The sequence below is a fragment of the Columba livia genome, chromosome 11 (genome assembly GCF_036013475.1).
Source record: "Columba livia isolate bColLiv1 breed racing homer chromosome 11, bColLiv1.pat.W.v2, whole genome shotgun sequence".
NCBI lineage: Eukaryota > Metazoa > Chordata > Aves > Columbiformes > Columbidae > Columba > Columba livia.
In genome coordinates, this window is record NC_088612.1 from 15,416,396 (window position 1) to 15,432,765 (window position 16,370).

General features: G+C 36.9%; 2 protein-coding genes across 10 annotated transcripts in view; one reads left to right on the forward strand and one right to left on the reverse strand.

Annotated features, from left to right (window-relative positions):
* TARS3 (threonyl-tRNA synthetase 3) overlaps positions 1-16,370 on the reverse strand; it is a 48,790-nt gene that overhangs the window by 24,063 nt on the left and 8,357 nt on the right. For 2 of the 4 annotated variants that reach the window (XM_065076084.1, XM_065076083.1), the window contains exons 6-8: positions 6,555-6,755; positions 5,757-5,890; positions 2,982-3,076 (exon numbers count right to left, since the gene is read on the reverse strand). The gene's annotated coding sequence lies outside the window, so the exon portion shown is untranslated. The remainder of the gene's footprint in view (positions 1-2,981; positions 3,077-5,756; positions 5,891-6,554; positions 6,756-16,370) is intronic. The other 2 variants (XM_065076085.1, XM_065076086.1) reach the window with 1 other exon arrangement.
* The window catches only part of TJP1 (tight junction protein 1), a 186,714-nt gene that overhangs the window by 6,181 nt on the left and 164,163 nt on the right, over positions 1-16,370 (forward strand). The window lies entirely within an intron of this gene.

Sequence of the window (16,370 nt, forward strand, 5' to 3'; positions counted from 1 at the left end):
GCTCAGTAAGAGCACATGGAGCACAATCCAAAAAATGAAATTCATGCCTTAATATCAGCACTGTTGAAAACAAAGACCCAGTTATCTGAAAAGGCACTATAGGCAAGCAGTCATGAAAAAATTACTTGTGTTTTTCTGTAAGATGACAATCTGATGTGCATAAATGCAGGTTTCTATTTAACTTCTTACTATTTCATCATATAAATATCAGATTATCCATACTGTATGTTAAGCTGAAAAGCTTATGGTCTACCTGAGTAACTACAACATTGTGTTTTCTAACAATTTAAAAGAGTGCTTTCTAAAAAGTAAATTCACACTAAGACAGGATGATTGAGAAGGTCTTACAAGTATGAGGCTTACTGAACAAATGTAGTAAATCGGCCTTTTCTCATTTTCCATACCATTTGTAAATACCTCAGAGCTACTGAACTACTTAAACTTTTTGCTTTAAGGATAGAACTACTTTTTCTTTGCAAAGAGTACTCAGTGAAATAGTAATTGATAAAAATAAATCTCAAAAAAACCAATATTGGATTTAAAACTGCAATTACTTTTTTTTTTTAGTATCTTCTGTCCCACTCAATCAAAACCACAGGATTCAAAAAGCTGTGTCTGAGAAGAAGCTGGGGGTACAAGTCCAGGGCAATAAGTAGCCTTGCTATATTTAGATTTGCAAGGTTATCCAATAAATTACATAGCTATTAGAAGTAGAAGGATGCTTTCTGCAGCACAATAATAATAATAAAATCAAGCAGAAAGTGTGCAGCACTTGGCAGTTAATACTGAAAACTTAAGGTACCAGTCTCCGATGAGGTCCTGTTCAATTTGGCCACTAGATGGTACTAGAATTGTAACAATATCACAACATTTAGTAGTGATTTGTTTGCGCGCACACACACACACAAAAACAGAGAGGATACATATAAGAGGTTTAGAAGCATTTCTTAGTTTGATTCACTAATATCACTTAATAAGTCAATGTTCCTTACCAACCAAGACACTTGTAAGTACGATGTTCCAAAGGCATGGTGACAAATACTGCCTTTCCTTCATTGCATGTGGCATCTTTTGGCATCTGTGCTTCCCAAACAGGAACAAATGGCGGCCAGACACAACCCAGTGAAGAGTACAAGCCCAAATTTGAAGATATTATCATTTTCACACTTAAGAAATTTTGAGATGATTCCTCGCTGACTTGGAAACATTCATAACCCACTTCCCATAGGCAAACAACAAAAATAAGTGCACTGTAGTGGTAAATCAAGCCCACAAAATCCAAACCAAATAAAAACCCTTGCCATGTAAACGTTCAGGTTTTATCTGTTCTACTAACTGCTGCTGGTATACTCACTCACTCCCAAAAGATTATACGGTTCCTTTTTTTTGCATGCCTATGTCAAACCAAATCCTATTTCCATAGATTTTCTGCTCCTCTTTTAAATAGTGTCTGGTCCTATTGTATTGGGTCCTGTCTTACTGGGTCACAAGGCTGTGTACTGCTAAACTTTCTTTGCTCTAAAATGTTTTTTGTATGCCCTGATGCATTCCTTTGGCAAAGACTTTTACCATCCTGCCCTCTACTAGAAGTTAGACTTCTGCTGTTTATTCTTTCTGACATGTGAGACTTGATGTATCTGATCACATGGAGGGGCAACACAACATGGGGGTCAAATCACACAACAGGCAAAGGCCACAGAGCTGGACTGCACGTAGGAAAAATCCCTTTCAAGAGGATTTCAGTGAGGACAAAATCTTGGCAGAAAATGCAGTCCTCCACTGCTGGGAAATGCCAAATAACACCCTCCCTCCCTGACCAGCATGTCAGGCACAGATGAACCAGAAGTCACCGATCAGGTTGATCAGCTCTAGCTGGGACGCAGGATCCCACTGCAAGGGCCCCAGCGTAGTACATGCCTGTGGTGCACAAAGTCTGAGATAAGGGACAACACAGCTGTGTGACACCCCGCAGAGCAGCGCTGAATACCACACTCGCCAGGACCATAATCGTGCCCCCTCCAAAACCTTCAACCATGTGAGCACAGTGACAACACAGAAAGAAGTCGTCAGTGGAATTCTGCAGGGGGTTGACTCTTCTTAACAAACACGACAGTCTTCAAACGTAATTGTAATTTCTCACCTTTACACTACTGATGTAGTAACTCGTGGTAGAAATGTAAAGCAGCATTCTAGTCAGACCTCAGTGCTGCCAATGCCATTGCAGTGTTTTCAAAACCTGACTGTCCATATTCTATACAGAGGGATTCTGTACATGCAGATTCATTCCCCTTATTCTGAAAGTAGGCTCCTCCTCCCAAACTCCTATGTTTTGTCTGCGTAAAGAAGTTGGGAGGATAGGTGTCTCTGTACAATAGCAACTAGAAAGGAAAAACTGGTGCTCTCATTTATTCTACCTCACACTTTCCTAGTTCCAAGGATTGTTTAGAGAAGTAGTCCTGAAAAGAGCTTCTAAGGATGTGCTTTGTATGGAAACAGAGAGCTGCCTTCATGAATGGTCATGTTTTTCTCCACATCTGAATGATTCGGAATGGCATTGGAAATAGAAAACAACTCCTGCTCTCCTGATGACATTTATGTGGGAAGAAACTGCAAGAGAAAATTCTCATGGATTATGCACCTCCTCACAGAGGGTATTCTGCAAGAGAGGATGTATTGAGCCAATGCAATCAAGGATGAAGAAGAGCAGGAATGGCCATCTCTTGCCAGCAATTACTGAGACAAAACCTTGACTGGCTTCCTCAAACCTCTGCTACTTGGCATGCCCAAGTCATGGCCAGTTTACTGCTGTGAGGGTGCCATCCCTGGTTTTGCGTGTATTTTTAGTGCAAACATATTTTATAAATTGGGAGCTAACACAGAAAGGGACTGTACCGTTGTGCTTCTTTACCACCTGATATTTTCATGACATCCATCAACAATAAAAATTAGCGTTGACATACCTAACAATTGTAACCACTTACCGTGTGGATTTTGGCATCACAGCAGTTATGTCAAGGTGAATTAATCCAGTAGCAGTGGCTTATTTGATAGGAAGCTGCTCATGTCAGTTTGGAACCTGAAACAGATAAGCCATGGCTACAGTCAGCAGCAGAAAGAAGTGTAAAAGAGAAATCAAGTATGAGAAGAGAAAAGCAAATAAAGATGTCAGAACAAATGTCTTTCCCAAGTCATTTTGGAGGTTGCAATTTTAGAAATACCATAAAATGTACTTTCCAGTCTGTTACTGGAATTTCTTGCAACTGTTGGCACATGAGCAGTTATAAGATACCATAGTTAATTGTAATCTAAATATAGTATGTCGCAATAAAGACAAGACTGTTTCTTAAGTAGCCTGCTCAGCTCAGAGTAATAACACGCATTTTCAACTACATAAATTGTCACTTCTGTAAACTGCTACCTTTGCTACACAAAATGCAAAATATGACAAGTTCTAAGACATTATAGGTAACTAAAAGGCACTTCGTACTGAAGCAGCAGTTGCTTATGTAAGCTAACTACACTTACACAGAATTTAATTTTTTTTCTGTAAAAGACACCAACTGTGGTAACCATTACCATAGCAATGCATTATGCATGCTTCCTGACACAATATCTCATGTCTCAAAATATCCAGGACCCAGTTATCTGTTCTCCCTGCATTCTGCTTGTAACAAAACCAGACAAAGGATGAAGGTAGCTTTTGGCCTTGAAAACATTTTTTGATCTTCGAATTTCCCTCATTTCTGGCTTCCAGAGTTAATTATTGCAGTCTCAGACTACTCTTAACTTACTCTTGGCTATTCCTGGCTAAGAATGCCCAAAAGCTTGTTCTTTGCGTCAGAAGGAGTCACAGTATAGCTGTAATCAGCTAAATACCAAACTCTGGAGCTGTGATGGGGCTGCTATATGCATATTAAGCCATTGCCTCACTATCCAGAGAGCCTTTTGCTGTACTTGTGCTGCCCAAGTATGCTCTGCATTGTTCCAGTAGCCCAGATACAGACAAGCAGATTGCGCCTTACAGCTGTCTGTCCAGACAGACAGCCAATATTCTTGTCTTAAGGTGATTCTTCCCTTCTGTAATGGCTTCATCTTATAACAGTGAGGGGGTTTTTAGGAAAGATTAATAAAATGGAAATGTCAGTTCTGAGAAGGGGCATATGTGAGAGGAGGTGGACTTAGTAGTTCAAATACCCACTGTTACTGTTTTGATCAGTCACTTGGAACGTGCCTATATTCTTCACGTAATTTACATTTAAAACAATCCTTGAGTAAGAGATCACAACAAAATTACTGCATCTTAGTAAAAACTTCTTACAGAAACATTCTTATGGCTTGGCTGTACTTAGATTACCTCTCTGGAAATTTACATATTCTTTGCTACAATTCCACCCCAACAGCACTGAATCATAAATTTGCCATAAAAACACTGCTTTGAAGAGTGCTGTTGGCATAGGCTCTGCTTGCACACTGAGCAAAAAACTGTATTAAACTATATGTAATAACATCATTTAGACCTTTCTGTCATAGCAGTACATCCATAAAGACACACTTAGATTGTAAACACTTCAAGGTCAAAATACACATTTATTAGTCTTACCTGGGAACACCATGCACTGAAGTCATACAAATAACACTAGTGACAATATTACCAAGAAACAGATAATATCATTGTTGTTGCTTTTGGTATCATTCACAATGTATATTGTACAGTGTCGAAACTTTTGTGTTGGATATTGCATGGTCACGTGAATCTCAGCACAAAGTTTTTAGACTTTTAGGCTGTTGTGGTGAAAGTATACGTAGGTGTTTACTGTGGAACCTAATGGTTTCTCAAGAGGCCAAGAGCTATATACAATCACTTAAAGCAGCATTTCAATCAATCAAATTACTTTTTTTCCCCCCATCTTTTAAGACCGAGCTATAAATCAGAAATTGTACTAGCCACAAATCTGGGAATAAAGCAAAGTATTAAACTTAGAATAGTTTTTATACAAATATATTGACAATGATGCCCATTCCTTCCTACACTTTTAAATCTAAGTGGAATGTTGAACACACATACACAAAATTACAGTACAGGCACTGCAATTTTCAGGATGTTTTACAAAGCCAAAGGAAAACTGACAAATGCACACACAGGATTATGAATTGATTTCAGAAGGGACTGAATAATTCGTAACCACTGTCCAATCTCAAAATTCATTTAATGATTTTTGAAAAAGCTATATATTAGTCTATATTGGCAATGCAACACTTGTACAGTAATGGCCCAAATAAATTTTAATGAATAGACCAAAGAGATTATTATCTTCTACATACACATTTTTCTTTATGGTGCATATGTCACAGCCATATAAATGATCTTGAATGCTTAGATTCAAGGCAGTTTCTTTCCACAATAAAGTCTGCCCCATAGCTTAAGTTTTCATGTTAAATCTGGATGAAGATTTTTCCCTTCCTGTTTAACCGCATTTAATGACTTAAGTAAAGATTTGCGTGAAAAGTCCTAGGGTAATAACATTCAAGCTTTAGTGGTTTATTGAAGAGTTTAGCATCAAAAGTACTGCTTGTATTTTGGAAGTCTTACTTTACTGGAGTAGTAACCGTGATGGTTTTATTCATTGAGTTGTCTGCTGATTTACAGACACAGTTACAACTGTGATGAATGGAATCGCCTGACAGTTAATTTGGCCTGTTAGCTTTATCACTAAACTTATAGTCACCATGGGAGGGTAAAAAAAAAAAGCGCTCACCAGTAATACAGAAAGCTCAGTAAGAACTGATGATCGGTGGTCTACAGCAGCCAAAAGAGCAAACAAATACTAGCGTGCAGAAAGAATCTATTGGAAAAGTCTCTTCTGTAAAACTGTTCACTGTTCTTTTTACTCTATCCCAGAAAAGAAGAAATAAAAAATCAATAAGAATGTAATTAAAATTATTAGGCAGTATATATTATTACTTTATATAATAGGCATTATATCTTTCTAATGTAAGTAATAGAGGATATGAATTGAACTTGTAGGGAAGTTATACCAAGAATCCCTTTTTACTTTTTATCCTGAGACAAGGAAAAAAAATGACTTTGGAAGAATAGAGAAGAACAGAGCAATTAAGTATTATTTTTAATTATTTTATCAAAATCATAAGTAATCTGTAGAATTCATTGTCACCAGACGTGAGCAAAATAATTCATTTAGTGGGATTCAGAACTGGATTTTTGCACAGATAACATACACTTCTATAATCTCACTATAAGTAACTTTAATTTCCCTGCAACATTGCAAACCCACATCTAACAGAAGAGTGTTTAGAAAAAGCCTTCTCCTAGAAAGAGTTTACTCTTAGTAAAACCCAAAGATAAGGCAGCTGTGGTAACACAGCTAGTGCACCCTCTAGAGTCTATAGGCCTGGTGCAGGAAAATAAAATCTGTGCTACTCTGCACCACCTGCATTGCTTTACAAGGAGAAAGAAACAAAAGTAGATAAAAAATGATGGCATATGAATGACCATTACCTACACCATATTTGCCAAAATAATCCTGCCGCATTACCTGCAGAATTTCAGAATGCAGAGAATCCTCGTCTACTGGTTCTGACTCCTATCAGGATTTATGTTCCACTGTGTCAACTGGTCCCACAGCTTCAGGAAAACACAATCAATCAGCTGTTCCAGGAACAGTTTGGTCCTTCATGTGCATTCTTTCCTATCTCTTATTTTCTTCTATTTTCTTCTCCAGGCTACTTTCTCAACTCTACATAAAAGCAGTAAAATAAAAATACTGATTGGAAGTTTCAGTATGTTTCTTAAATCTCCCTAGAAACCATTGATGTGATTTGACATAGAAAATAAAAACACTTTGACTTTTTACCACATTATATTTAAAATCAATATAGTAAGGTTTAAATTAGTTATTTAATGTTAAAAAATTAAACACTTTTTGTCTTAGCATTATTGAATATTTTTTTGTTGTTATGATTTAAATACCACAGAATATCTTAAATATGTTTTCTGATAGATCTGGGGCAGCAAATCCCTTCTGGACATTTATCTCTGAAATTACACTGAGAGGAATAAACAGCTGTCGGGAATATAAATGCTAACTCATCAGAATGCTGACTCAGTGCTGTAGAAATCAAAATATGTTCATACACTGCAGAGGTAACATGTCATACACCAACTAGTCATATTTTATGTTGGACAACCATAAAACCAGTTGAACCAAAATGCTGGAACAAAACTAGGGACTAAAGATCAAATTATAAATAGGGAAAATTTCCAGGTCCTTGTAAAGACCTGCCGTGACTGAAAAAATAGTAACCGTCAAGATCAGGATTTGTTGATCTGTCACCTTCAGTGGTAACAAACCTACTCTTTAACAAGGATTATCTCTTGAATCATCATGTCACTAAAGGCCCATTTCTGCTTTCCTTGCAATTAATAGAATTTATTAATTTCATGGAGGCAGGATTTAGCAGTGAACAAAACGGACAATCATTCTGCAATGCCATATTTATGCAAAGCATCCCATTAGAAATATTGGTCCAATTTTGTCACTAATATGAGTTGAATGCTAGTGATTTTTTGTACTAAGATTTCTTAAGGGTAGGATTTTGTTGCAGGAGAAAATGATTGTATTTTACTAAAATATCTGATGTTCTGCCAAGAGATGTGAGAATACTTTTTTTTTCAAGTAAGTTTTTTTTTCTGGTAATAAATTCTCTTGGGAAAATAACTGCTATCTAGGCATTATTTCAGGACTTTTTTATCCAGATTAAATTTATCTTTGATACCTCAGGTCAACTATTTTGACTTCAGCTGAAGCTCTCTGCACTCTGTGGCGAAGATTTTGGCTCAGTCTGGAGCTTTGTCCAAGCAAGTAAAGATCTGGACTAATAGCTCACTGTATGTTTTCTGCAGGAGCAAATTACCTTACATTTAATACTTCCTTGCTTAATATTCCAAAACTGTATATACATATGAATGCATGTGTATATATTCCTACAACCATTTCTACAGTTGCTGACTTTACCTTTCATACTTCGCTACCGATCTGCAGCTAACTCTTGTGCCAGACACATTCCTTAGAGAACTGAATCTAAATCTTACAAAAGGACAAGTGCCTAGTCCTCTGGATATACGCTCTGCCATCGGTCCTGCAGCAATAGTGCAAAGGAAGAATTTGCTTTGCAAAAGTATGACCCTGGGCATTACTCAGCAATGATGGCTGTCAAAGAGAAAGAGCAAAAGATAGCAAGAAAATTTCTTTTGAAATATGACATTAAAGCTAGAGTCTTTACACTGAAAAAACCCACTCCTCTGCCAAAAGAGAAGCTAAAAGCAGAAAATCTTAAGCATTTCATACAATGAAATCTTTCTAAAGATAAATGACTCTTAAAGAAATCAAAATATTCATTAAGACATACTGAAGCACAGAAGCATAGACTTCCATTTTTAATTTTGTAACCTCAAGCTTAATTCCTTTATTCATTTCAGCTCTTCAAGCAATGAGGATTTCTCAAGCCAGAATCTTTCCAGGCAGCAGAATTTCTCTGCTGGGCTCCCTGATCCTGTGGCATCTTTGTCATGACTAAGTTATCATGCAGCTTCACAACAGAGCCCCAGGTTCTGCAAAATCCAGTCTAGAGGCATTGTTTTATTGCCCTGGGTAAAGAAGTCTTGTTTCGTAAACTGAATGAAATTTGACCTGTACTGGCATGTTAGGCCTTCTGGTTCCAAATCATCCAGCTGTGACTAATTTGTTATGTAGCCAGTATCTCTTTGTGCTGTATGATCTATGAGCAGCCAACCTCTCTGCATATTTTTATACATCAACATGCTTAATAACCTATAGCATCATAAAGTACTCATGCAGATATTACAGAACAAGTCTACAACTTGGACCCACTTGAGGCTTATCATAGCTTATTGCTTTTGGTTTGAGAAATTACTTAGTTGAGCATATTTGTGTATTTAGTCTTTGGACATACTTTGTTAAAATCTGTGAAGCAACTTTTAGTTACTTTAAAATAACTACTATAATTTAAACTTTTGTGCTCAGTATCTTTTGTCTCTTCATTTAAAACAAAAAAAGCTCTACCTCTCCCTCCATATTGTTTCTTTTTTTTTTTTTTTCTTGCAATAATCTTACATGAGAAGAATAAAAGGAACTTTTTCTTATTATACTCCTAGATACAATATTTGTGATCTTGCCTTCTAAACTTCCTGGCTTATGAAAGATTTGGTGGTTTGGAAAGATGATTATCTCACCCAGACTTTCACATCTGGCACCAAGATCAGCACAGATAGAAAGAATCTGAAGCAATTTAACCTCTCGCTCTAATTCCAACTTCTCTTGAACAGCCTTTCTTCAGCTGTTCTGCTTCCAAATTAGCTTAGGATTTCTTATGTCATGGTAGTTCTAATCCTTCTAGTTAGGGACATGTTATCCAGTGGCAGCCCCAGGACAAGATTTTTACCTTAGCTGTACACATTCTTTCTGCAGAATTCAGAGAAAATGATGGGTTTATATGTTTATTTTGTATTAGTAAATTATTTTTAATTGGTGTTGTAACTACAGACGGGATAGTGGATTATTTCTGAAATGGGATTTTTACCTTGAGTAGTCCTGCCAAACAAAAGTTCATTTAGCCAGACTAGGCCCATGGCTTCTGATTCTGTGCTTCAGCTCTCTTGTCTGTATCAACAGTAAGCTTTGGATCTGCTGCTGATCTCGGTGGGACTTTGAAAGGCTCCTCTTCTCAGACCTCAGTCCAGTCAGAGGACTGGACTATAAAATTCTCTTCCTTCTCTCCTCCTGATGTTCTCCTGCTCCTTCAATTTACCTCTGGCAGTCATGAAACTATAGGAGTTTCATAAATTTTCCAGGTTTCCTAAACCTTCTGTTGTAAACTTTCTGTTTTGAATTTCGAACTATCTATATCAAGTTTATACCCTATCTCTTTGGCAATCTAGTCTCTCCTGGGGAATTCTCCTTGGAGAATTTTACCCTGGAATATGCAGTAATGAAGCTGATTAAGTATAATTGGGGCTATGCAATATCTGTATGAGAAAAATAAAGATTGAGCATCATTATTTGGGATCAGCTCCTCCAATAAATCTGGGGCCCTAGATCTTTCCTTCTTTAAAAGTCACTTGTCTTTAAATCCAATGAGTCTTTTAAATAGAAAATTGTGTTGATTCTCACCTAAGGTCTGACCCTAGATTTTCTGTGATAGCTCTCTTTAGATCCAGCAAACAAAACTCCATTTTAAATCAAAGTAAAGTCTCTGAGTAACAGGAATTTTAAGAGTGCCAGTGCCGCAGGATAATAAAAACCTGGCACAGAGACATTGCTGTCATGGAGAAATGTTAGTTGTTGCATTAACTAATAACAATAGATGAATTAATCCATTTGCTTGCTTTTCTTTGCTGCCAGCCTGGTAGACTGTGATTAAGTTTTTTATTGCTGGCCAGGTTGAGGGTTTTATTTTAGTTCTATTTGCTTATATGTCTATTTTTCTTTTGCTAATACAAGCCCCATTCTATTCTTAGGTCTCCATAGGCATCTCCCTATAAGTGTTACACTTGTGACAAAGAACAGTGTTAGAACAGCCACAGTTTCCCTTGGGAGGCATTTGCTCATTCTTTTTAGCTGGATCACTTAAAATCTTCAAAGACCAGCTGTACCTGGGTATTAATGCTCTTTCAGAACCATATGTTTCCCTTCTGCATAAAACCCGTGTAAGACGGACACTTACATAAAAATCTTGCTGCAAATTATTGCCGCATGCTCCTTCTGTAAGGGATAAAGGATAAGGAACAAGCAGGAACACATGACTTTAATCAAGCCATGGAAGATGTAAGAAATCCTATAGGATGTTTAAACATGGCTAGATCTTTCCCTTGCCCTCCTCCAACCCTCCCCCAAAGCAATGGTAAATACTGCCTGCAAATAACCCGTGTCTATTCTGCTAAGGAGAAAAATAGGCAGCTCTTTTAGAACTAGGCGCAATTGCTTTTTGCTTTATGTGTTCCTCAGTTACAGAATGTGTATGTTATGCATTATGCTGTCTGTTGCTACGCACAGCACACAGACACATGATGGTTGCCTGATAAAGCAAAATTAGTTTACATACACGTCTATCCCACTCTGTGGCATTTTGAAACATATCCTATATATGACTTCTGCCCATTGGTTTCCTCTGCTTCACACAAGCAAATATCGTCATTAGTAGAGACAGAAAAATAAAGGCAATATGCAGCAGGCAAGCACAAGAGGATAATTTAAATTCAGTTTCAAAGTTGTGTGATTTATTTGGTTTGTTCATCCCTCTAATATTGTTCTCCTATTCTTTATGTGAATTTTCTTATAACTTTACCAATAATTATTATGGAAACATAGGTAAGAGGATGTGTATTTTTTCTACCAACGTGAAAAAAGGAATAATATCTCTATAAAACACTTGTAAACCTTGTTCGTATAAACTGAGCTCAATTATGTGTGTTGTTGTTAATTATTCATAAGATCATGGAATATTGGCATGTGCAAGCCAGGTGATAAAACATTTCATTTCCATTGACAAGGTTACATAAAAATAATTGTATGTATTGCAACAACTAGCAGCGTCTGGTAAATACACTGAAGTTATAGAATGAAGGAATGATATCTGGGGAGTGGTGAGTTTGCTGCTTCCAGGGGCTGGCTACATGTCAAATGCACAGCACAATTTATGAGTAACCTTAGCACTGCTGTTAAATGGAAGACAGCATTGTCACTCTCTGTAGATGATAGAAGATGAATTTAGTTGTTTCTAGAACACTTCCAACAGACTGCAAAGAAAAAATTAGCTTATGATATTGGAGGGGGAAGAATCAAAAAAGGAAGCACATCAAAAGATAGCAATAAACTCCCTGAAAATGTCTCAAGATGCTCTGATGCTGGGCCTGCAGAAGAAGCTCAGAAGAAATCTACAGAGTTTTTATATGGATTGTTTCCTTACAGCCTCTTTCTATTTAATATTAGCCAGAAAACAGGTGAAGAACAAGAATGTGTGCTCAAAGTGTCTTGATTAAAAATAGCAGAAACCACTCCCTTCTTTTGCAATTTAGTGAAGGCCAATTGAGTTCAAAGGGCAAAGAGCTGCTTGCTAGAATAAAGCGTGCTAATAAGATTCAGAGAAACACACACTGAGACAAAAGGTGCTAAGAATATGTACAGTAGGTTAGAAGTGGAATAATCTTTAAATAATGTTATATACCAGAAAAGAAACGTTTATTGCTGGTGCATGTTAGGTGTACTAACAGATAAATGTTATTCGTGTAGTAGCATGACAATGCACTGGTAAAGAGAAAAGCAGTATCTCTCACACTGATGTTCTTTGTACTTTAAAAGACCTATGGCAAAGAAAACACAAATTAAATCTTAAGATTTTACGAAGGTTCAGATACTTCTTGTAGCCAGCTCCCTCAGAAAATCATCAGTCTCAATGTTGGTGTTATTCACCATTATACTCCTTCAGAGAGGTTCGTATAAATTTGAAGATGACAGAAATGGGAATGAGATTCTATGCATTATATTTAATCATATCCACTTGGATTCTTAGCTATGACCTTGAATTTGGTTGTATTTGTAATATAATTCAACAGAGGGAAGCTAAGCTTCTGGAGCATCAGATTTGTCAGGAGTTGTCAGATGTCTGCATCAAGTAGGATGAAGAGTAACTGAGAAATGACATTGGTACTATTCTGATTTTAAGTCCATGAAGAGAATAAAATTTCTCGCAGGCAGGATAGCATTGGGATGCTTACGTAGAACTTTTCTTCCTTGCTACTGGACAAGTCTATCCCACTGCTATGCTGAAGGAATTTTTTTAGCGTGTTTTCCAGCCACTGGGAATTGCTGGGATCAAAGCTGTGTCAGCTGAAACTTTTTTTTTCTGGTAGAATAGCACTATGTTGTTAAAATTTACGGAAGTCAGTGGGAACTGCAGGTATTTAGTACATCACATGATCAGATAAAAGGTGCAGCACAATGCTAAGACAGAGATGCTTTCAGGAGTTGCAGTAGAAGACATAATGTAATAATAACACAGATTACTTAGAAATGTGTTCACATGGAAATACAGGAAGGCAAGAGCAGAGACTATTTTTGTTCCATTCACAGTGTAGATAGCACATAGAGAACATTTCATAAATGCCCAAGACAGATGGTATGTTCTTTGCATAAGAAGATAACTAGAAACTTACCTACTGAAAGGAGTGAGCCCAATGCAACATCACCCACCTTAATCTTTGGCTTCGGGTTCACAAGAAACCTTCCCTCTAACCAGTTGCAGGGCTTGTGATTTATTGCTGCTGTCACAATGATGTCTGCAGACCACCAGACTGAATGTGTTTTGCAGTGACTACTTGCAAGTGTTGGTAGTTTTGCTTTGTTCCTACAAACACTATGTCTTCTGTCTTTTACAGAGTTCCTTGCATTTTCTTTTAGCGGCAGTGTACTCCAGTACACATTCAAACTGTCAGTGCCGCACAAGGGTATCTCCAGCCACTGCGAGGTCACTCACAATAAGCAGAACGTCATCACTTTTGGCTACACGAGCAGATATGAAGCTTTATTTCGTTATTTCCATTTGAATATTCACTGCTATTTATTTGTTCTGTTATCTGGTCACTGCTTTATTAATTCTATTTGTTTGTCACTAAGGTTCAGGCAAAGTTTTGGAGGAGGAATATCACACTAGTTTTATGTGAGAAATCAGCTGATTTTTTTTCAGAGAAACACATTGAGCTTCTGTAGCATTTGTATCTTTCCCTTGGGAGTGCGACCAAAAAATATGTGCTCCAGCTGCTTGGACAGTTGGCTTGAAGATAAGTGCAGTGGGTTTGAGAGTGCCCTTGCTCATTATCCATTAAGCAATGGCCTTTTTTGTGTGTTCTGGTTTTCAAATCTCAGTAGTGGTGCAGATGGTTCTAAGGAAGAGTTTGCACTACTGCAATAAAATGAACAGATTTGCAGAGATGTTTAGGGTGCCAGGAGAGATCTCTATTTATGGCTCTTTTAGTTAATCCTCAAAATTTGTCCTTTGTACATTATTGAAGAATTTTTATAGAATCAAAAGGCAGGGCTCTTTAACTAAAACTAAAATAATAAAAACCAGAGCTTCATTTTCATCTCTATTGCATCCTCTCTCGTTGCTCCAGAGACTGAAGAGCCAATGAATAGCTCCCAAAAATACACAGTGTTGAGTAAGAACCAGACAGTTTCGTAACTGCTTGAGTGCTCTTTACATGCAGATGGTAGGTAAATCGCTTGGCTGGCAAGAGAGCAAGCGGGCTCTCAGACTTGCTAGTGTAGTAACGAGAAAAAAGGTTGTAGGTTATACTGAGAAGAGCAATCACAGTGTAACTGTTAGCGTGGTGTGCACTGGCACGGCAGCAGTGCAGATCACAGCGTGACAGATCTCAGGACGGACACTATCCAGGTCAGCTCCAGGAAAACACTCACTGGAAATATTGTTTCCAACACTCACCAAAACGCATGGACTATACGACGTCACCAGACCCTCCCATGGTATAAAATGATTACTTCATTTGGGACTTGTTATTTTATGCCAGCTGAGTACACCTGACCCTAACAGGGTCTTGCTTTCTCTTTGGATGCTCCAAGCAAAAATATTAAATAATAAGAGGCAAACAAATGGCAAGGACAGAGACTGTATTAAAATATGACTTAATTTCAGATATTTTGCTGATTCATTTCCGGAACATGTTAAGAAGTGGAAATATTTCAGTATATAGAGAGAACTAACGCAACGATCAATTTGAAGTCAGACAAAATCTTGTACAACAGTATTGTACATACTTCTGTGATTTTAATGTCTAAAAACAACAAAAAGGAGATGAACTGATCAGAAAAATGTTATATAAACTAGCATAACAGCAGAAGATGATTTAAGTCTATTCACCTTACCAGACAAAATGTTAGTAATGCATTATTTACTTTACCTTATTCTTTTGCCTAAAGCCAACCAGCACATATCACAACCCAAACCCAAAACTTTGTGCTCTGTGTTAAGGGAAAAATAGTTGTTTATTTCTCCTCTTTTTCCCTTTTGCTGTTAATGTGTTTCCTCCAGGATGTAAGGCCTTACGCAATTTGATAGCATAACATCAAGAATGCCATAAAGGCAGTTTTATTTTTATACCAGGGCAATTAAAAAAAAATTGGTCTACTCACAGCAAATTTGGAGCCAGACCATCTATGCCAAAAGTAGCAATAACTGCAGTGTATAAGAGAAGCTAGAATTGATTGTGTCTTCTCTGAAGCAGAGGACAGAAAAATTGCTTATTTATTATGAAAATCTGGTTTGTAGCAAGATCGTTGATCTGCACATGAATTTTTATTGTCTATAAATAACTTACTGGAGTCTGGAAAAGTCTTGACATCAGTTAATAAAGAAGACAGAGGACTGTAAATCCCTTATGTAGTCAACGAAGTAAAAAAAATACACGTTTGATATTGAAAAATACCTGTATCTGGAATGAACAGATTTGTTCCTTATTTTGTATTAGATGGCCTTGAAGGACACCAAATAGAAAAAATGTTTTATATGCTTAATTTCCATATTCCTGAAAGAATGCAATCTAGTTGTTGATTATTTAATGACATATTTAAAATTATTATAATAGTTTTATTAAAAATACTTTATATTCATTTGGTCCAATATTTTCAAAGTTGAACAAGAACTTGGGATACCCAGTGAGACATATAATATATTGTCTGAAGTTAGGCTCTCAGACATAGAAACATTTTTTAAACTTTGGCTCAAGAATTCATTTAAGCTGATTCTTATTTCTCATATATATATACACATATATGTGTTTATATATATATACATATATATGTATCTCTCCCCTTAATGGGAGGGCTTTATCTCCCTCAAATGTTAGAAATGCTACCTCTGCTGTTTTCTTGAAACTATCTAAACAGCACAAATAGCTTTTGCTCTTAAAAATAGTCATATTGGATTTTTGAAATTTTTGTAGATGCAAACTGTAACCCAATGCCATATTTTGAATCTAACCAAATGTCTCCAACAGGATCGGATACCATGTCACTAGGGTATGGCATGAGCTAATTACCGATTAAAGCAAAAGCAATATCATAGGAACCAATCCTTCAACCCGTCACACTCAAGCTGATTCTTTCACCAGGTGTAGTCCCAGACACTCACAAAAAGTGTTCCCTGCAGCATCAAAACTTTTGTTATTAGGTTTAGCTATCTTTTTTGTTAGCTTGGCATTTTTTCATTCCTATCTGCTATGTTTACTGTGTGTATCTTCAGTTTTATGATCTATCATGATG